This window comes from Phoca vitulina, unplaced genomic scaffold, assembly GCF_004348235.1.
Source record: "Phoca vitulina isolate PV1807 unplaced genomic scaffold, GSC_HSeal_1.0 scaffold6, whole genome shotgun sequence".
Taxonomy (NCBI): domain Eukaryota; kingdom Metazoa; phylum Chordata; class Mammalia; order Carnivora; family Phocidae; genus Phoca; species Phoca vitulina.
In genome coordinates, this window is record NW_022589709.1 from 66172911 (window position 1) to 66195581 (window position 22671).

General features: G+C 41.9%; 1 protein-coding gene and 1 pseudogene across 1 annotated transcript in view; both read left to right on the forward strand.

Moving 5' to 3' along the window:
* Positions 1–22671, forward strand: part of MIER3 (MIER family member 3) — a 168096-nt gene that overhangs the window by 63197 nt on the left and 82228 nt on the right. The window lies entirely within an intron of this gene.
* On the forward strand, positions 17858–19877 carry LOC116632414 (annotated as a pseudogene).

Sequence of the window (22671 nt, forward strand, 5' to 3'; positions counted from 1 at the left end):
CAGTCAGTTGAGCGTCAAACTCTTGATTTCAGCTCAGGTCATGATCTCAGGGTTGTGAGAGCGAGCCCTGCGTAAGGCTCCGGGCTGGGCATGGAACCTGCTTAAGATTCTCGCTCCTTCTCCCTCTGCCCCTCCCCCAACCTAAAAAAAAAAAAAAGACTACGAATCCTCTGTAGGGGATAAGGCACCAATACAGAGATAGCACCAAACTCTTAATCTCTATTTATTTATTTATTTGTCAGAGGGAGAGAGAGAGAGAGAGCACAAGCAGGGGGAGCAGCAAGCAGAGGGAGAAGCAGACTCCCCGCTGAGCAGGGAGCCCGATGTGGGGCTCAATCCCAGGACCCTGGGATCAGGACCTGAGCTGAAGGCAGACACTTGACAGACTGAGCCACCCAAGCGTCTCGAGATAGCACCACGCTTTAAGCCTGAGTGAACACATGTACACTGCACGGACCATTGCCCACAATGCTAGCGTAACCCTCAGGTCCCTCTGAGGAGTTCCTTCCCTGAACCCCCACAGAGGGGAGCAGCACTGGGGAGGGGTGCTCGTGACTCATGGGACTGCAAGAAGTTGTCTCAGAGGGATTGCAGGGATTTTTCTGGGCCAATCAGAATCTCTATCGTGGGAACTCTGGCAAGTTTCAAGAGGTAGCTGAGCAATTGGAAAACTGTAGTAGAAGCCAAAGTCACACAGAAAGAAACAATATGCATATGCCATGAGGAAGTGGAAGCCACGAGTAGGCCAAAGCCATCAGTGAGCACAAAGCACGAGCAGGAGAAAGGATAGCAGGTCGTGGTTGATGGGAGAGGGCAGAACAGAAATGAATTTGAGCTCTTGTTGATAATGCCTGTACAGTGCTTACTGCTTGCCCGGCAACACCCTAAGTGTTTCACATGCACTAACTCATGTAATCCTCAGCTTAAGGTAGATAGTTTTATTGTTCTCAGTTTTACAGTCGAGGAGACGGAGGCAGAAGAGCAGTAAGTGTCTTGGCAGTCTGGTTCCAGGGGCTCTGCTTTTAGCCGCTGTGCTGTGCCGCCCAGCTACATGGCCCAGCAGGAGAGGCAGCTGAGCTGCACGGGGGCCAGGCCCAGCTCCAAGGCTGGCCCTGTTTTTCCCCTTGATGTCTTCTTATGCAACTTTTCCTGGTTTTTGTTTTGTTTTGTTTTTGTTTTTAAAGATTTTATTTATTTACTTGAGAGAGAGAGAGCAGGAGTGGGGAGGAGAGGGAGAAGCAGACTCCCCGCTGAGCAGAGATCCTGATGTGGGGCTCCATCCCAGGACCTTGAGATCAGGACCTGAGCTGGAAGGCAGATACTTAACTGACTGAGCCACCCAGGCGCCCCTGTTGGTTTTTTGTTTGTTTGTTTTGTTTTTATTTTTTTTTATTTTTATTTTTTTTTAAAGATTTATTTATTTGAGACAGAGAGAATGAGAGAGAGAGAGAGAGCACATGAGAGGGGTGAGGGTCATAGGGAGAAGCAGGCTCCCTGCCGAGCAGGGAGCCCGATGCGGGACTCCATCCAGGGACTCCAGGATCATGACCTGAGCCGAAGGCAGTCGCTTAACCAACTGAGCCACCCAGGCGCCCTGTTTGTTTGTTTTGTTTTTAAATGAAGTCTGGCTGTATGCCTGAGGATCCTATCTTCTTCTTCTTCTTTTTTTTTTTTTTTTAAGATTTTATTTATTTATTTGACAGAGAGAGACACAGTGAGAGAGGGAACACAAGCAGCGGGAGTGGGAGAGGGAGAAGCAGATGCAGGGAGCCTGATGCGGGGCTCGGTCCCAGGACCCTGGGATCATGACCTGAGCCGAAGGCAGACACTTAACGATTGAGCCACCCAGGCGCCCCAGGATCCTATCTTCTATCAAATAAGGACAGAGGAGAAAGAATGGCCACCAGGAGACAAAGAGGAGTAGTGAGTTGAAACTTTACAAGTAAGCAGGGACCTCATCAGAAAGGGCCTTTAAGCCATGTTAAGGTGTTAGAACTTTTCCCAAAAGCAAGGGGTATCATTAAGTTGTAAGCAGGAAAGGGGGGGGGATCATAATAAGATCCATATGTTTGTTTGTTTGTTTTTAAGTAATCTCTCTGCCCAACGTGGGGTTCAGACTCACAACCCCAAGATCAAGAATCACATGTTCTACCTACTAAGCCAGCCAGGCGCCCTGATATCCACATTTTTTAGAATGATTACCCTGGCTGCCTTTGTGGAGGTGTGAGATAAAACGCAGTGTGAGTGGTGGGAGGCCAAAGCAGTCTTGGGTGAGCAGTGATGATAGCCTGAGTTAGGGGGGTGGGCAGTGGGGATAAAGAGGTATGGACAAGTCTGAGAGAGATTTAAGTGGGAGAATTCAAGATGAGGGAAGGAAAAGTCAATAATGATAACCCGTGAAACTGGGTCAATGTGGCCAATTATTGAAATAGACAACAGTAGGAAAGAGTCCATCAGGTAGGATCAGCTTCATAGGAGTGTGACCTGTATTGTCACACAGGGCCCTGTGCTCAGAAGGGTCCCATGATTGGCTTAATGCTCTGCTAATGCTGCTCCCAATAATTTTTTTTAAAGATTTTTTGTTTATTTATTTCCAGGGGGCAGAGTGCAAGCACAAGCAGGGGGGAGGAGCAGAGGAAGAAGCAGGCTCCCCAGTGATCAGGGAGCCTGACATGGGGCTCGATCCCAGGACCTTGAGATCATGACCTGAGCTGGAAGGCAGATGCTTAACCAACTGAGCCACCCAGGCATCCCTGCTCCTAATAATTTTTGAACAAGGAACTCCACGCTTTGGTTTTGTACTAGGCCCCACAAAATATGTAGTTGGTTCAGCCATCAAGCCTTTGGAAATGCAGCAGTGGAGCTCAGAGAAATAAACATTTGAGTACTATTCCCCAAAGTGTGTTTCCCAAGTGTGCTAAAAGGTGTGTGGAGGGAAAACATAGTGTCCATAAAATGGGGCGTCATGGCCAAGTAAATTGAGGAAATACCAGGTTAAGCAAGTTAAATCATTTTTTAAAGTACGGAATAGCCCAGAATTATTAATACGTTAACTATGGTATAATACAGAATATCTGGTCTTTGTCCCTGGTCCTGGTGCAGAGCTTCATCAACCTTTGGAATTTCCTGAGTTGTAGGGGTATCTTGGTTATGCTAATGACATAATCTGGAGGTGGGGGTACCCAGCTGGCCTCAGGATGGGGGCTGAATGATCATCAGAAAGACCAAACATGTTATTAGAGAGTTGGAAATTTCAGGCACCTGACCTCCGAGGAGGGGAGAGGGGCTAGAGATTAAGTTTAGTCACATGGCCAGTGATTTAATCAATCATGCCTATGTAATGAAACCCCAGTAACAGTGGGAGGGTCTGAGAGCTTCCTGGTCAGTGAACACGATAATGTACTAGAAGGATGTCATGCTCAGATTCCACAGGGAGAGGGCATGGAAGTTCTGTTCACCCCCGGCCCCCCCACCCTCTACCTTACCTTGTGTGTTTCTTCCATTTGGCTCTTCCTGAGTTGTATCTTCGAGAATAAAACTATAATCATAAGCATAGCATGCTTAGTGAGTTCTGTGAGTTGTTCTAGCGAATTATTGAAACTGAAGGGATTGTGGGAACTCCTAAATTTATAGTCAGTCAGAAGTGCAGGTAGTCCCTGAGATTTGCAGCTGGTGCCTGAAGGGGAGACAGTCTTGAGAAGGACTTTAAATTGTGGGGTCTTCACTAACTCCGGCTCATTAGCATCGGATTGGAATCTAACTGTAGGACACTCAGTTGGTGTCAGAGAACTGGTGTCAGAATAGTTGAGCTGTAGTAGATACTTTGTTGTGTCACCCAACCCAGGTTCCCCCTTCAGCACTGAAGTCCTCATTCTCCCAGCTGAGGGATCAGAACAGCTGGTTGCTGATGTGAGCTGATGGCTCACAGCTCTCTCCCTCCCTGGTAGAAGAGAGATGAATTGCCCATGGTTAGTCCCCTTCATCCTTGGCGCAGCCTGCATCCAATGACTAGAGAAGCCTGACCCCTCTTGCCCCAGTGCATAACAACTCTGACCGGGGATCCCAGCTCCAAAGTTCCCTGTGGCATCATCTACGGCCAGCGTATTGTAGTGAAACTTCTCCTTCTGCCCAGTCTTACTTCCCACACTCCCTTATGGGTGGTGTTTCCAAAGGCACCCCAGGTAAACTACCTGCACACAAATCTCCATTTCAATCTGTTTCCTGGGGAACTGGATTGAGGATCGAGCCACTGTGAACCTCTAAAAAGGAAATAAAGTATGCAGCCTTCTACCAAATTTATTTGACAGTGGAACCCTTTTCCTAGAGCATCACGTGGCATGGGAGTGGTCCTGACTGGCTGGCTTTCAGAAATGTGGGGCTGGCACTGATTGGTTGGCTTGCAGAAGTACATTCTCTGAGGCACATTGTCCTCGATTGATTAAATGTGTTGAAATATGATAATCGTGGCACGCATTTTTATGGCTACAGAAAAATCGTATTTTTTTTCCCCCTGGGACTGTAGAAACTAATTTTTATAATCTCAAGGAGATACTCTTTTTACCATCATTGAACAGAATGAGAAACCTCAAAAGAGAAGATTAAGTAACTTGTCCAAGGTTGAAAGTAGTAGGGACAAGTCACATTTCCAGATTTTAAAACTTGCTACAAAGCTACAAGTGATCAAGACAGTATGGTACTGGCCAAAGATAAATATATAGATCAATGTAACAGAATGGAGAGTCCAAAAACATACCCTTTACATCTATGATCAATTGATTTTTGACAGGGTGTCGAAACAATTCATTGGGGCAAAGAATGGTCTTTTCAATAAATGGTGAAACAGCTGGATAGCCGCATGCAAAAGAATGAACTTGCTGTCATACCATAGAAAAAGTTAATTCAAAATGGATCATAGACCCAAATGTAAAAGCTAAAACTATACAATTTTTAAAAGAAAACTTAGGAGGGCGTCTAGGTGGCACAGTCAGTTGAGCGTCCGACTCTTGGTTTCGGCTCAGGTCATGATCTCAGGGTCCTGGGATTGAGCCCTGCATCAGGCTCTGAGCTCAGCGTTAGAGTCTGCTTGAGATTTTCTCTCCCTCTCCCTCTGCCCCTCCCACTCATGCTTTCTCTCTCTCTCAAATAAATAAATAAATATTTTTAAAAAACAAGAAGAAAACTTAAGGATAAATTTTTGTGGATTTTAGATTAGGCAAAGCTTTCTGAGATGTAACACCAGACACATGCAAGAAAAGAAAAAAAGATTTCATTGGACTAATAAATTGGATTTCATCCAAATAAATAGCTTTTGTGCTGAAAATGGTATCATCAAGAAAGTGAAAAGACAACCCACAGAATGGGGGAAAAATACTTGCAAATAATATATTTGATAAGGAACTTGTATCCAGAACACTTGTATAAAGAACTCTTACAATTCAAGTATTAGGCAAATGACCCCCTTAAAAACATGGACAAAGGGTATGTCTCTAAAGAATATGTATGAATGACTGGTGAGCACATGAAAAGATGCTAAGCATCATTAGCCTTCAGAGGAGGATCCAATGAAAGTAGAGGCAAATCCACATGGGAGAGATTACACTGGGAGAGTCCAAGTTTTGGAAGAAAGAAGGAATTCAAACCAAGAACACAATTGGAGGATTTGCTTTTGGAAAACAGGCAGGATGTTTCTTTAAGACAATGGGAAAGGGCAATCCAGTACGCAAACATGTTTGTAGGTGATGAAAGAAAACCTTATGGACTCTTCTTCCCATGGTTCCTGCCTTCACAATAAATCATGAAGCAAGGTGATCCAAACTAAGTGAAAAGTTGAATATTTCATTTAGCTCTGAATAATGAAGATTTTTAATGAGTTCAAAAGTTTTAGTGGCATATATAGAATTCTTTTTTTTACCTTCTAATTAAAAAGTTATATCCCCTTTATAGAAAATTTTAAGGCAATTAAAGAAGAAAAAAATACTTGTGGTCTTATGACCCTGATATACCACCATTAGCATTTTGATGAATTTTCTTCTGGTCTTTTTAATGTGTTAAAAAGAAATCTCAATGTGCTCAAAGGATACAAGTAATTAGTATCTTGAGGTTTTGGGTTTTGGGTTTTCTTTTCTTATGAGTCTCCCCACTCCTTCCTTCTGCCTGCCACCCCATGATAGCATCTAGCCTTAATATAGCAGCCATTTTTAGGGGCTGCATAAACTTGATAAATAAATTTATTATAATTAAACAGTAAGTTCCCACCAATTGAACTTCATTACAATTTTCCAACATTATAGTAACTCCAGAAAAAATATTTTTATACCTAGTATGGATTATTTCTCTAGAATAAATTAACAAGTAGAATTGCTTTGTCAGGAACTATAAATAATTTTATACCTTATGATATACAGTGTTGATTCAAGTACACACTTGGGAAACTGTTTCACCTTCGTAATAATTAAAATGAAAACAAGGTATCATTTTTGACCTACCATCAATTTGGCCTACCACATTAGCCCAAAAAATTAATAAATGAAAAGATTTACATTAGTAAGTTGTTAACGAAGTTTTTTATAAAGCAATTTGACAGAAAATACCAATGATCATAAACATTTTGACACCCTGGTTGTAACATATTTGAAGGACATTGCCAAATAAGAGCATCTTTTGCAGAGGTATTCAAGATTTCCAATTTTGGAAAGAGGTGATCTTCTCAAAATTTCAAAAGTTGAAAATAAGGAAAATGAGCAGCCTTCAGCTGGGTATGACCACCATAAATTTAGCAAACAAGACATTACATTACAAATTCTGTTTTATTTTTTTTAAAGATTTTATTTATTTATTTGACAGAGTGAGAGCAAGAAAAGCAGGGGGAGTGGGAGAGGGAGAAGCAGGCCTCCCGCCAAGCAGGGACCCCGATGTGATGCGGGATTCAATCCCAGGACCCCGGGATCATGACCTGAGCCGAAGGCAGACGCTTAATGACTGAGCCCCACAAATTCTGTTTTAATTACTCATCAGAAACAATTAAAATGAGTAAGAAACATATTCTCATCAAATATACAACTTGAACAAATAGGTGAAATTTCTGCAACTTCGAATTTTGTAACAAATGGAGATTTTATTTATTGATTAAAAAAATGAAAATATGGGTAGACTCCATTTGTACTCTTTCCCCAGTCTCTGCAGATGTCAGGGATAGGCCTGTGAGGGCAGAGAGGGTGTATTGAAAGGAAGATGTTAAGCAGCGGGTCAACATTTCAGTGGGGGAGGATCTGTTTTTTTAATTTTACTAAGCTCTACTTTTGTATTTTTCATTTCTAAATCAAATATAACAATATTCAAGGAACACAAACCTTAAATATATTTACAAAAATATAAATTAGTAGAAATTTTAAAAATAAAACATTTTTATGTATTTTATACAAAGTTATTTTTTGTATTTTATGTATGAAAATGATGGTTTGTTTTATGTGTCAGCTTGGCTAGGCTATACTACTCAGTTATTCAATCACGCTAATCTAGCTGCTGCTCTGGATGTATTTTTGTGGATGTAATTAACACTTATGATCAGTTGACTTTAAGTAGAGATTACCTCCCACAATGTGAGTGGGTCTCATCTAATTCGTTGAAAGGCTTTCAGAGTAAAAGCTAAGGTTTCCCTGACAAGAAAAAAATCTGCCTCAAGAACACAGCATCAGTTTCTGCCCACGAGCTTCCAGCCTTGCTGGTCTGGCCTATAGATTTCAGACTTACCAGCCTCAACAATCACCCAGTCCAATTCATTGAAATAAGTCTCTCTCTCTAATCCTAACTAATACATTATGTTTGGTTTTTTTTTTACATTTTTTTTTAAAGATTTTATTTATTTATTTGACAGAGACAGAGATAGCGAGAGCAGGAACACAAGCAGGGGGAGTGGGCGTGGGAGAAGCAGGCTTCCCGCTGAGCAGGGAGCCTGATGTGGGACTTGATCCCAGGACGCTGGGATCATGACCTGAGCCAAAGGCAGACGCTTAACGACTGAGCAACCCAGGCGCCCCAATACATTATGTTTTAAAAGTAAGATATTTTCCTTCTAAAATATTCAAGATTTTAAAATTAAAATTAAAATGTTCAATGTACATCATAATTCATTAATATAAAAATTAAAACTCAATTTAAATAAAATTGTATTTCAGTTTTTGAAACTTTATTTAAATTCCAGCACTCAGTGTCCATCCAATTGCCCTGTAAAGAATTGTTATACTTCATCCCGATCTATTGTGTCGGTTAGGGCCAGTTAGGAAAAGAGAAATCACACCAGTGTATTTAACAGCAAATATTTAAGGAATTGGTCAAACCGTATCAGAGAACTTAAACACTGAAAAGGGGTCAGAAAGGTAACATTGAAAATAGTATCGGTAGAAGATACCACGCCAAGGGGTGGGAGAAGGAAGAAGAAACTAGAAGTTTGGAGGAGGTCAGTGCAGAACTGAGGTGGAGACTTTTGGACAGGGAGAGCTTCCTGGCTAGTGGATGCTGTGATTCTGGTTGCGGGACCACCACAAAAAGCTGGACACAAACCAGGTATCGTTGCCGAGCTGACAGGGACACCCAGTAAACAGGAAGGAAGAGCAAGCGCCCCGTCTCTGGCCTTGCAGACCACCCCCCCATTGCGTTCCCTATTGGCAGAAAATAGAAGTGTAGTTTGCAGAGATCCAGTAACCGCCTCAGAGCAAAATACAGAAGGTGGTTTAGTATGTGAGAGACATACTAAAGTTTGTCGCTTCCTCCCGAGCCACGAGTTGGAACACAAGGAAGAACAAGAATGCTTGGCACCACTGGGAAATACTTCACTGTGAAAGAATCTGTTGCCTTCCTGCTTTCTGAGAAGAATTGGACAAGTTAACAAATTTGTCTTTTTCTAACCTAAGCACTTCTGCTTCTAAAATCTGCCCTGAACTCCAAAAGGGCGTCAGCCTCCAATACTGGCATTGGAACAACCCGCACATTTTCATGGCATTTTGACACAGTTGCCTTTTGTTTGGAGGACACAGGGCAAGCCGTGTGAAGAAGGACTCCCCTGGGGTGCGAACAGGAGCAGATGTTTAGGGTTACAGGTTGTGCTCTGCCAGGGCTGATGGTAGGATCCCAAGCGGCAGACATGCTCTCTGATATTTGGGGGGTGTGTGTGTGTGTGTGTGTTTGTGTTTCGCAGGGTTTGTGGTGAGCAGGGCAAGTCGAGAGCCTCAGGTCCAAGGCCTAAGTCCTTCTTTTCTGGATCTAAGAGTAGTACTGCTCAAGGGTACGCTGTCAGTGTGGGGGAATTAACGCCTCAAGGGAGAAATTTCAACCAATAATAGCTGGGAACCTATGGATAAATCCTTCCCTTTTCCCCCCTTCCTTTCCCAAGATGATGCTGAGATGCCATTTATGTGGTTTCTCAGGGGCACAATCTCATGGTTTTGAGTTATAGGTTATTGGTGGCCAGCTTGCTAGATCCTCTTCATGTTGGTTCTCTGTCTTTCCCTACCTCACTGTCTTTGAGTCTCACTCCTGCTCCCTGGGACTGAATTCTCTGGTAAAGCACCCACACATAAACCTGTGGCTTCAGACTCTTTTTTTCTGGGAACCTTGGCTAGGACACTGTCAGTACTCCTAGCATGAGAGTCGTAATTTGTGAGTATTTGTATTCTGGTGAACAAGAGTAAGATGAGTTCTGTCAAGGAGAGCCGGGTCTAAGGTAAGGCATTCACTCCCAGGGGAGCCCCGTGCAGGCTGGCCTCAACAAGAAGGGTCCCCTCTTTGTGCCCCAGGAGCTCCTCTTCCTCACATTAGCCTGGCCTTACTGGTGGAGGGTAGAGCAGATCCATCTGTCACCCCTGCATTTGGAGTCGCAGTCCATTGGATGTACCTAGAAGAAACCAATACAGCAGAAGTTCTTGTAGCAGCTGGGCAGTGTCCAGGATCTCCAAGATAGAGAGGTTTGACTAAGTTGTGTTGAAGTATGTGGAACTTGCACGGTTACTGACGTTTTTCTCAATGCTTTTGTATAAGTAGACGAACAAGGTTGCCATTGTTTTCCAGCAAAAAATGATTTTCCTATCATTAAATTTCAAATGCAGAGAACCAAGTTAATCATTCTCAGTGTGCGGCTCGCTGTCACTCTTGGTTCTGGGAAAAGTCTTGCAGACATGAATGCTTAGCCTTCTTTTAAATGTCATTTCATTTTATTATTTTGTTCCTTTTCAAGTTTTTATGTAAATTCTACTTAGTTAACATATAGTGTAATATTGGTTCCAGAACACTTACATAGAACACCCAGTGCTCATCACAACAAATGCCCTCCTTAATGCCCATCACCCGTCTAGCCCATCCCCGGCCCACCTTCCCTCTAGCAACCCTCAGTTCATTCTCTATAGTCAAGAGTCTCTTTAAATGTCATTTTAAAAACACTTTTTCATTTACCAGTTAATTTCTTTTAGGGGCACCTGGGTGGCTCAGTGGGTTAAGCGTTGGACTCATGATTTCAGCTCAGGTCATGATCTCATGGGTCGTGAGATCAAGCCCCACATGGGGCTCTGTGCTTAGTGGGGAGGCTGCTGGAGATTTTCTCCCTTCTGCCCCTCCCCCCGCTCACTCTCTCTCTCTTAAAAAAAAAAAGTAATTTCTTTTAATTATAGGAAATTTAGGAATTTTAGTAAAATAGAAAAATATCCGGGATCCCTGGGTGGCTCAGTTGGTTAAGCGTCTGCCTTCAGCTCAGGTCATGATCCCAGGGTCCTGGGATAGAATCCTGCATCAGGCTCCTTGCTCAGTGAGGAGCCTGCCTCTCCCTCTGCCTGCCGCTTGCTCTGCTTGTGCGTTCTCTCTCTCTCTGACAAATAAATAAAATCTTAAAAAAAGGAAAATATCCATAACTGTACACCTAAATGGTACCATTGTTAACATTTTGATAAATGTTCTAGACCTTTCTCTATGCATTTTATGTTTTAGGATATATTGTGAATATACTTGTAAATTTTCTATCATGCTTTTTTACTCAAGGCTATACCATGATCATTTTGCAATGCCATTAAAAACTTTTTGTAAAATGGTAAGATGGGAATAGCAACTTGATTTCAGTGACAAAAGTAGTACATGTTCATTGCAAAAGATGTTGCTAGTATAGGAAAACAAGGAATAAAATAAAAATCACCTGTAATTACATGTCCTAAATATGTACCACTAACATGCTAGTACATCCTTGTGGTGGATTGTATGCAAAAATTGCCACAATTATCCCTCTTCCTATATCCACATCCCTTTGCAATATGGCTTGGCAGCTCCTTCAATCAAGAGGTAGAATCTGTTTTCCCTGCCGTCGAATATGAGGTGGTCCTGTGATTTACTTTGGCCAAAAAAATGCAGCAGAACTAACATGCCAATTCTCAGCTCAGGATTCACTCTTGATTTCAGAACCCTGGGACGCACTATGATCAACCTCAGGATAGTTTCCTTGGAATGAGAGACCAGGAAGAGCAGAGATGAACTGTCACAGCTGAGACTATCCTAAACCAGCTAGGTCCAGCCAATAGGCTGCTGACCACAGATGCATGATGAAGCTCAAGGCCAGAAGAACTGCCCAAATGAACCCAGCCCAAATTTGTTGCCCTGCAAAATAATGAACTAAAGAAATGGTTCTTTTAAGCTACTAAGTTTTAGAATGGTTTGTTATGCAGCAAAAGTTAATAATACGATCTTTCCAGACTTCTTTTCTATGCTTCACACAGACTTTTTAAAAAAAACTGAACTAAGATTTTACTCTATGTACTATTTTGTAATCTGCTTTATTTTCAGCATAATATAATATATATAGCATGATATATGATATATATAAACTATATAGGCACCCAATGCTATGTTCATTTTAATATTATGATAATATCATAATTCATTTCAGTAATTCCCTAGTGGTGAACACTTATTTTTCTACTCTGAAAAAGCCCCCAGGGCACCTGGGTGGTTCAGTCAGTTAGGCATATGCCTTCGGCTCAGGTCATGACCTTGGGGTCCTGGGATGGAGTCCCGCATGGGGCTCCCTGCTCAGCAGGGAGTGTTCTTCTCCCTTTTCCTCATGCTCTGCCTCTCTCTCTTCTCTCAAATAAATAAAATCTTTTTTTAAAAAAAGCCCTCAGGGGCGCCTTGAGTGGCTCAGTCGTTAAGCGTCTGCCATCGGCTCAGGTCACGATCCCAGGCTCCTGGGATCGAGCCCCGTATCAGGCTCCCTGCTTGGCAGGAAGCCTGCTTCTCCCTCTCCCACTCCCCCTGCTTGTGTTCCCTCTCTCGCTGTGTCTCTCTCTGTCAAATAAATAAATAAAATCTTTAAAAGAAAAAAAAATTTAAAAAGCCCTCAGTAACATCCTGTAGTTGTACTTTTGCAAATTTGTACTACTATTCCCTTGGATTAAATTTTTCAGAAATATTATTATTATTTTAAGAGTCTCATGCTCTACCGACTGAGCTAGCCGGGCATATTATTATTATTTTAAAAGATTTTATTTTTAAGCAATCTCTACACCCAACGTAGGGCTCGAACTCACAACCTTGAGATCAAGAGTCGCGCACTCTATGGACTGAGCCAGTCAGGTGCCCCTAGAAATATTATTGTGGGGTCAGAGGCCATGTATATATTTAAGGATATTAACACATGTTGCTAAACTGCCCTCTAGAAAGGTGACACCGCATTGCCAATTCTGTTCTTTATCATCTCCATTATGGATTTCAGTTCTGCTGTTTTAAGAGTCATCTCACCCCCTCCCTTTTCTTTTCATTCCATTGTCTTTCCATCTTAATCCACCCTATGCTTTTCTGAATCTGTTTCGAAGAGGTCAGTTACTTTGCATTCTTTTGAGGAGGTAAGAGTTCCCAGACTTTTTGTTTTCTTCTCTGATTCCTGTGGATTATCTTCGTCTGAGGATGATGCCCCTTCTTTTGTTTGGCTATTTTTCCATGGGTTTTATTTTATTATTTGTTGATTATTCTCAGTATCCTCTGGGGAAACAAGATTCATCCAGAGATCTCACTTGGTGTGTCTTTTGCCCTCATGCTGCTTTCTCTTCACTTAGGAGGTGGTGGGGTTCTCGAGCCAGACCTACAGAGAATGGCTGGCGGAAACACGCTGCCCTGGCCCAGTTCAAGGAGTCTTCCTCCAAATGTCTCTGCTAGAAGGCGGCAGGATCTTCTATTTGTTGGCCCTCGCACCCTCTGAAGAGATGTGTTTCTTCAAAGATTATCATCTCAAGCACACACTTCTCAAAGGCTCCTGCTCTCTCTCTGCCCTCACCTCTAGGACTCTCCTTGAGGGGCAGTCACATCACAGCTTAGTTGAGCTTTGTGTCAAATGGATCTCTAGTTACTAATTAGATCATCATATAAAGACATTTGCATTGGGTTGCCTGGGTGGCTCAGTCAGCGAAGCGTCGGACTGTTAGTTCCAGCTAGGGTCATGATCTTAGGGTCGTGGGATCCAGCCCCCCGTTGGGCTCTGCGCTGGGCATGTAGCCTGCTTGGGATTCTCCCTCCCCCTTTCCCTATGCTCTCGCCTCCCCCCCCCCCCCCCCGCCCACACGCACACACGCTCTCTCTCTCAAAATGAAGTAAAAAAATAAAATAAAATAAAGACATTCGCATTAAAAAGTGATGGGAATGATGCCCCTCTGTCTATCTAGGGTTCAGTGTCTGCTGGGATTTGGCAACCCATTTGTGCTTGCCCTCCAGCATCACTCCCCGTTCTAAGCACATGGCTAGCATTTCCTGCAGTCCTCCAAAAAAAACTTCACAAGGCAACTAGGAGTCAGATTTTCTTGTCCCTGAACTTCATGGGGAAACAGAGGCATGGAGGGGTATGACGATGCATCTGCCTAGTTGGTGGGCATCTATGGTCCCTTGGCTTCCCCTCCAGTGCTTTCTACCCTGGCATTATGCTGCCAGTTTGCCCATGCCTTGAGGTTAGCTAGGCTGCTGTGGAAGGTCAATTTAGATGAGTCATTCAAATATTTGAATTGCCTTGCTGCTGCTTAGAAATTGCCCTGAACATAGGCTTCCCTGCTGAGCATTTGAGGTGTGGTGCAGAATAAAACTACACACACCTAGCCTGCCTCCGAAGCCCTGTGTCATGTGTTTACCATTCAGGCTCCATAAGTCTTAATCCACTTCATCCTCAATAACAGCTTAGTCAGTATGAAGTGCTTCTAATAATAGCAGCAGATGAACATACACAATACCTGTCATCTTGAAGGTGCTTTAGAAAACTATGTGCTGCCGTTTTTGTGTCTGTTTGGTCATAACTTTAACATTACATCTGGAACTTTATGCACATGGTGACATAGACGGACATATTTAGTAACTGGGAAGTCATGGGGCTATACCTAAAAGGTCCAGTAGAGAATTTAACTAGTCCCAGCTAATGACATTAGACACATCACCTGCCACAAACTTGCATTTTTAAGAGAATGGAAGAAACTAGGCTTTACTAAGCATGTTTTAAGAATCTTTTGGTTTCCATGGAATTTAGAACTATAATGGTCCAGCAGGTGCAGAGGGAAGCCAGTGTGAAAGGGTTAATAGGTCAGGTGACCTAAGGGCTAATATTAGAAACTCAGAAAGTGATCATTTGTTGGACTTACCGAAATGGAAGATGGTAGGAAAAAGGAAGAAGGAGAGAGGGAGAGGCAGCAAGACAGAAAAACATCTCATTGTTCATGTATCAGGAAAGGGGCCATTTAAAGCATTGACTGAAGAGATCCTGAGGCTGGTGCGTTCCCAGGGGGTGAGGAGAGTAAACAAGACAATTTGCTGGCAAAAGAAAATGCAGCTACACTGCTGTGGGATCCAGGAGGACTGGGAGGTGCTTTAGCCCTTCTCCTCATTCTGCAGATGAGATGTGGTCCTTTGCCCAAAGCCACCTTTCAAGTATGAAAGGCTGAGACAGATGCAGTGGGGATTGGAGAAGAAGGATGATGACAGGGAGAGAGGAGGAGAGAATCTGAGATGGACTAGGTTCTTCAAGTTCCTGAAACAGAAATATACATAACATATCAAAAATATAAACATATACAACATTTAAACATCTGTGACCCTTCCAGGAGAAAATTCCAATTCCATGATTTCACTCCATGAATAAATCCACTTTGTCATTTATTTTGATGAACAAAATGTTATTCATGGACTCAAGTCTATTTAGAAACATTTTGCTATTTTACAACCTTATTGATTTGAAGACTTAACGTAAAACCTGTTCTCTGCAGAGCTTCTCATTTTGATCTCCACATTATGACAATTCAGTTGCTAGTCAATCATACGAAGAGGGAAAATCTTTGAGAATGGGCCTAAAGGTAGAAAACCACTGTAACATTTAATATACTGGTCATACTTCTGGAGGCGAATATACTCAGCATCGAAAGAATTGCAGTGGGCAGGGCAGTTTCGGGTTACACTTCCTTCTTCTTCAGCCATAATTTTTGAGGAGTGCCACGCTAAGTCATAAAATCAGAATTACATACTAAATTGTACTCACAGGCTTGGGTATGATTACCGAGGTTTCTGGAGTGACTAAATATTTTCATTAAGTGGCTAAATTGTGTATTTCTTTTTTTTCCTTCAAATTTATATTATGAAAATTTTCAAACATCAGAAAAGTTGAAGGAATCCTTCAATAAACACCCATATAGCTCCTTCTTAGATTCAGTATAGTTAATATTTTGCTATATTTGCTTTTTCTTTCTCTGGACATTATATATATTTATAATCTTGGAAATTAAGTTGTAGTTATCATGATACTTTACTCCTAAATACTTCACCAACTTGACACTTTGTCATGCCATTAGAAAGTGAGAATTTTTGAACAGGTAAGGCCAAATTATGTTTAGAAAAGGTGGGCAAGATGAATTGTCAGCATAACTTCTGGTAATGGAGGTTTATAGCACTTAGCTAATTCTCACATTGATTTTCTGATACGTGGTGCCATTTTATGAACCATGCATAATAAATTCCGTCTTGGTAGTTCTGGTTTCAATAATTTCAAGAGACAAAGCAAATCCATTTTAATTCTGCACCTTTATGTCCATTTTCTTCATTGTTTCCTTCAAAAACACATCTTAGTTACAATGTTCTTTTGCACACACTAGAAGAGGAACTTGCTTTTTTCCTCCCAGCCTAGGAAGTATTAGAGTTATTTTGTAATATGTATTTGGGTGTGCTAGGGAGAGAGTTAAGTTCTCTTTAAGAGATCTCTTTAACAGGGTTAAGATCTCCTTTCAGTTAAGATCGTCCCTTATTTTGCCTTTGACTTGAATCATCTTCCAAGGTGGAGGATGTTAAACATCACATTAATACTTGCTGGTGACTATGAGACATTACTCTATGTGCTGCATCACCATAATGGTTACCTTCTGCAGAAAAATAATTATATTCCTTTAATGTACTCATAATATCTCTGCAACTTTTTTTTTTTTTAAGATTTTATTTATTTGAGAGAGAGAGAATGAGAGAGAGCGAGCACATGAGAGGGGGGAGGGTCAGAGGGAGAAGCAGACTCCCTGCTGAGCAGGAAGCCCGATGCGGGACTCGATCCAGGGACTCCAGGATCATGACCTGAGCCGAAGGCAATCGCTTAACCAACTGAGCCACCCAGGTGCCCTATCTCTGCAACTTTTAACTGCTGTTTTGTTCCCAGCCCATCTTGTACACAAGTGCAGATCTTCGTACCAGTTAATCAGTGGCTAGATTATAGATTATAGAAATTATTCATTAGAAAGCTATAGATGTCCTGCCTTTGTTTCAGAATACATCAGAGAATTTAATTCAAAGTTCTAAAAAAAATAGTTCTAGAAAATTTTTGACAGCTAGATGGGATATGAACATAATGAACCAGCTACAAACGACACTCTCGAATATGTCGAAGTATTCTGTCGCGCCTTTCCTTCTTTTTATCAACCTCCTCTCCCTCACAACAGGTCGGCATGTGGCACCCGTGACAAAGCCTCAACAATATTGGTCTAAAATTGGACAAAAGCCGTTGTAATTGGATAATAATGATCTATAAAGCAGTGAGAGCCAGTTGTTTTAGGTAAAAAGTAGTTAAGCTATGTATCAAGCCCCCAGGAACCTGGCTCTGCGTCGTGTATCTTGCTGCGATTCACGTAGACATTCTAGTCCAGTGGTTCTCAAAGCTCAGGGTGCCCGAGGATGACTGAGTGCCTGCAAACATGCTAATTCCTTGATCCTGATCTTAGAGGCTCTGATTTGGCAGATCAGGAGTGGAGCCCAGGAATCTACATTCTGTTCAGTTCCGCACGTGATTATGATGCAGGCCATGATGGAACATGCTTTGACTTATATTGTTACTGGCACCTAAGATGCCAAGAGGGTGGGTCACTGCTAAGCCCGATCCATTATATGTAAGCTGACTTAATACTTGTCTTTGCTGGTTGACCAGTGCTAATCGTCCTCATTGCGTCCCAGATCTGTCACTGCTCAGAAGGAACAAAGGACTGGTATGCTGTAAATAACAATCATTGTGTGGGCTGGCTCTGAAAAGGAGACTTTGTTTCCCTGTCAGCTCTGAAACAAACTTATATGACAGGACACCTGTCCAGTAGTATTTTTTTTTAAAGATTTTATTTATTTATTTGACAGAGATACAGCGAGAGAGGGAACACAAGCAGGGGGAGTGGGAGAGGGAGAAGCAGGCTTCCCACCATGCAGGGAGTCCAGTGTGGGGCTTGATGGCAGGACCCTGGGATCATGACCTGAGCCGAAGGCAGACACTTAACGACTGAGCCACCCAGGCACCCCTGTCCAGTAGTATTTAAACAAAACTGTGTGTGTGTGTGTGTGCGTGCGTGCACGCATGTTCATGGGCATAGCTATTGGACCCAAGGTTAGTATTTCAAGGGTCTACCCCACACTTCTGATAAAGTTCGGCTGTAATGTGACATATACACTCATAAAAATCACCATGCTATGCACAACAGTGCAAGAAAACCACAGGGCTTATGGGAAAAGATGGGATCAGAGAGACAACACGCCAAAACCTGATCAGTGACACAGTATAGAAAAAGGTATAGGAACCTAATAAAAATGCTAGCACCGTTTTACACATGTTAAATGGTTAAGAAATTCATAAGCAGCCAGAAAAAAGGGTATAGAAGAGGAGAAAAAGAAGGTTCCTGCTGTGCCAGAAACCATTAAGATGAAGAAAAGGAATATTGCAGAGCTGAAGATCAAGCACCTGAGAAATTTGCCCAAAAGATGCCTCAAAAAGCAAGGAGGAAGCTTATCTATGAAAAAGCTAAGCACCATAATAGCGAAAATTGGAGGATGTACAGAAGTAAGATTTGAATTGTGAGGTTGGCAAGAAAAGTGAGCAACTTCTTTTTTTTTTTTTTTTTAAGATTTTATTTATGGGGCGCCTGGGTGGCTCAGTTGGTTAAGTGTCTGCCTTCGACTCAGGTCATGATCTCAGGGTCCTGGGATCGAGTCCCACTGCTCAGCCGGGAGTCTGCTTTTCCCTCTGCCCCTCCCCCTGCTCGTGCTTTCTCTCTCACTCGCTTTCTCTCAAATAAATAAATAAAATGTTTAAAAAGAGAGAGAGAGAGAGAGCATGAGCAGGGGGAGGGACAGAGGGAGAGGGAGAAGCAGACTCCCCGCTGAGCAGGGCGCCCCAGATCATGACCTGAACCCAAGGCAGACACTTAACCGACTAAGCCACCCAGGCCCTCTGAAAAGTGAGCAACTTCTATGTAACTGTAGAACTCAAATGGGCATTTGTTTTCAGGGTCAGAGGTATCAATGGTGTGAGCCCAAAGATCCAAAAGGTGTTGACACTTCGTCACCTGTGTCAGCTCTTCCGCGGCACCTCTGTGAAGCTCAGCAAGGCTTCTGTTAACATGTTGAGGATGGTGGAGCCGTTTACAGCACGGGGTACCGAAGTCTGAAGTCAGTAAATGAATTGATCTACCCCGTGGTCATAGCAAAATCGACAAAAAAGTCAATCGTCCCAACAAATAACACTTTGATTGCTCCAATGCTTGGTAAATAGGGCATTATCTGCATGGAAGATCTTTTTTTTTTTAAAGATTTTATTTATTTATATGACAGAGAGAGACACAGCGAGAGAGGGAACACAAGCAGGGGGAGTGGGGGAGGGAGAAGCAGGCTCCCCATGAAGCAGGGAGCCCAATGCGGGGCTCGATCCCAGGACCCCAGGATCCTGACCCCCGCGGAAGGCAGACGCTTAATGACTGAGCCACCCAGTCGCCAATGCATGGAGGATCTTATTCATGAAATCTCAACTGTTGGAAAATGCTTCAGAGAGGGAAACAACTTCCCATGGACCTTCCAGTTGTCTTCTCCTTGAGGCAGAAGGAAGACAAAGGTCACAGATTTTGTAGAAGGTGGAGATGGTGACAGCAGGGAAGACCAGGTCACTAGTCTCCTTAGAAGGTTGAAGTAAGGTGTCTCCCACGACTATAATCTGGTCAGTTAATAAACAGTGACTGATTTCAAGTTGAAAAAAAAAAAAAGAAATTTACAAATAACACAATAAACATGGCACTTTGCCTTAAGAAGACTTCAAATCCGAGGACCTAGGTGTTGAACAGGTTGCAGCTTGTGATTCACTACAAAGTGGTAGGAAGTTAGGTTATCTAAACCCAGAGGAAAGACTGTAACAGCACATGTGGATGGGCACGACGTAACACCTGCAGTGAACTGAGATAGGTGGTAGATATTTGAGGGGTGTGCATTGCATGTGCACTTTGGGTATCCCAGGCCACTCAGTTCTGCTGAGTGCAGTGTTCTGCTTCCATCCAGTTTCTCACTTGTAAGAGCTCACCTCACACAGCAAAGGTAAATGTGCACCGTACTCCTGTTGTTTCCTAATATATGAATCACATTGCACCAAATTTGTGTTTTTAAGACAAGCATTATTGCATAACTGACTCTGCCTGTAAGGAATTCACCTCAGAAGTAATAGTTTCAAGTTGCCTAGACTCTGAGGGTAGCCAGGAGGGCATTACTGGCCTACAAGGAGTGGTGTCTGTCTAAGACAGTTTGGGGACCGAACATATGAAGGTAGAGGTAGTGCTGTCCCTTCTACCTTCTCAGCTGTCCACATGGCCATGAAAGATTCTCATAGGTATTATCTTGGAGTCTCATAGGTGTTACCTTTTCCCATATTTTCTTAGACTGACCTAGATTAGCAATTACCCAAGGGTTTAGGATATCTAGGTATAGAAAAAAAAAACAACATTAAGGTAGGGTTCAGAGGACTCGTATTTTATGCTTACCTCGGCAAGCTATGTGACTTTACGCAAGGCCCTTTATTTCTCTTGGATTCATTTCCTCATCTGAAAAATACAAAAACTTAACTGCATTTTCTTTCTCTAAGATCCATCCTGGCTCCAATATCTTTTGACTCTGAGGCCTGCCATGTTGATTAAATGTAGAGAAAATGAACACTTTTTGACCCCTCCAAAACTTTCCATGTGGCTCAGCAATATTTTTTTCCTCATCACAGGTTGTCTTCCTTGGTCATTTCCCAAAGTGAAAATTCCAAGTTGTTATGCTCCTCAATCTCTGCCTCCACCAACAGATGGAATTCACTGAGGCAGATCAAGTCTGAGCTTATAAAACTCCTTTATTTATTTTGTTAACAGCTTTATGGAAGTAAAATTGACATACAATAAACTATATATATTTAAAGCATACAATTTGATAAGTTTTGACCTATGCATACACCCATGAAACCACCCCCACCAAGATAAGGAATATATCCAACACCCCCAAATGTTTGCTCATGCCCCTTTGTAATTAATTCCTTCCTCTCCTGTTCCTCCTCATTCTTTCTTTCCATGCCCAGGCAACCACCAGTCTGCTTTCTGTCATTATAGACTAGTTTGTAATTTCTAGAATGGTATGTAAATGAAATCATACAGTATGTACTATTGTTTTGTCTGGCTTCTTTCACTTGGCATAATTATTTTGAGATCTATCCATGTTCCTTTTGTTAATAAAAAGGAATAATAAAAGGAGGGAGGTAATAGTCTATCACATGGATACACCACAGTTTGTTTATACATTTACTTGTTGATGGACATTTGAGTGGTTTCCAGGGTTTTAGCCGTTACAAATAAAATTGCTATAAATATTTTTTTTACAAGTCTTTGTATGGACATATGCTTTCATTTCTCTCGTGTAAATACTTAGAAATTGAAAGGCTGGATCATATATGGTAAATGGATATTTCACTTCTTTAGAAATTACCAACTGTTTTCCGAAGCAGTTGTACCATTTACATTCCCATCAGCATTATATGAATATTCCAAATTTTCCATATCCTTGCCAAAACTTAGTACAGTCAGTATTTTAAATTTTTGTCATCTAATAGGTATGTAGTGATCTCTCATTATGGTTTTAATTTGCATTTCCCCAATGACTAACAATGTTGAGCATCTTTTCATATGTTTATTTTCCATCTGTATATCTTCTTTGGGGAATGTGTGTTCAAACATTTTGTCCAATTTAAAAAATTGGGTTGTTCTCTATTTATTGAGTTTGCTTTAAATTGTGATAAAATACATTTAATATAAAATTTACCATCTTAACCACTTTTATGTGTAAAATTCAATGGCATTAAGTATTGTTGTGTTACTATCACCACCTTCCTTTGCCAGAACTCTTTCATCCTGATAAACCGGAACTCTGTATCCATTAAACAATAACTGTTTATTTTTCCCTCACCCCCAGCTGTGGCGACCACCATTCTACATTCTGTCCCTAAGAATTTGAGGACTCTCAGGTATCTCATTATCAGTGGAATCATATAGTATTAGTTTGTTTGTGACTGACTTATTTCATTTAGCATAATTTCCTCAAGATTCATCCAAACTGTAGTATATGTCAGGATTTTTTTTTTTTTAAGGCCAAATATTTCATGGTGTGTACATAACACATTTTTTTTAGTCCATTCCTCCATAAATGGACACAGGTTGCTTTCACCTTTCAGTTTATTGTGAATAATGCTGCAATGAACAAGAGTGCACAAATATCTGAGTTCCTGCTTTTATTTTATCTTCGAGAGAGAGAGAGAGAGAGCATGAGCACAAGCAGGGGGAGGGGTAGAGGGAGAAGCAGACTCCCCACTGAGCAGGGAGCCCAGCATGGGACTCGATCCTAGGACCATGGGATCATGACCTGAGCCGAAGGCAGACGTTTAACTGACTGAGCCACCCAGGTGTCCCTGAGTCCCTGCTTTTAAATCTCATTACTGAGTTTTGAGAGTTCTTTATATATATAGTCAATATAAGACCTTTATAAAAAATATGATTCACAAACATTTTCTCCCAGTTTGTGGCCTTTCTTTCTTTCTTTCTTTTTTTCTTAAGATTTTATTTTTAAGTAATCTCCACACCCAGTGTGGGGGTTGAACTCACAATCCTGACATCAAGAGTTGTACGCTCCCCCAAATGAGCCAGCCAGGTGCCCCATCTGGGGCTTTTCATCTTCATTTTCTGAAAAAATGTCTTTTGAAGACCAGAAATTTTTAATTTTGTTTAAATACAATTTATAATTTTTTTTTCCTTCTTGGCTTTATATCTAAGAAATTTTGCTTAACTTGAGATCACAACAGTTTTAAATTTCTCCTGTTTTGTT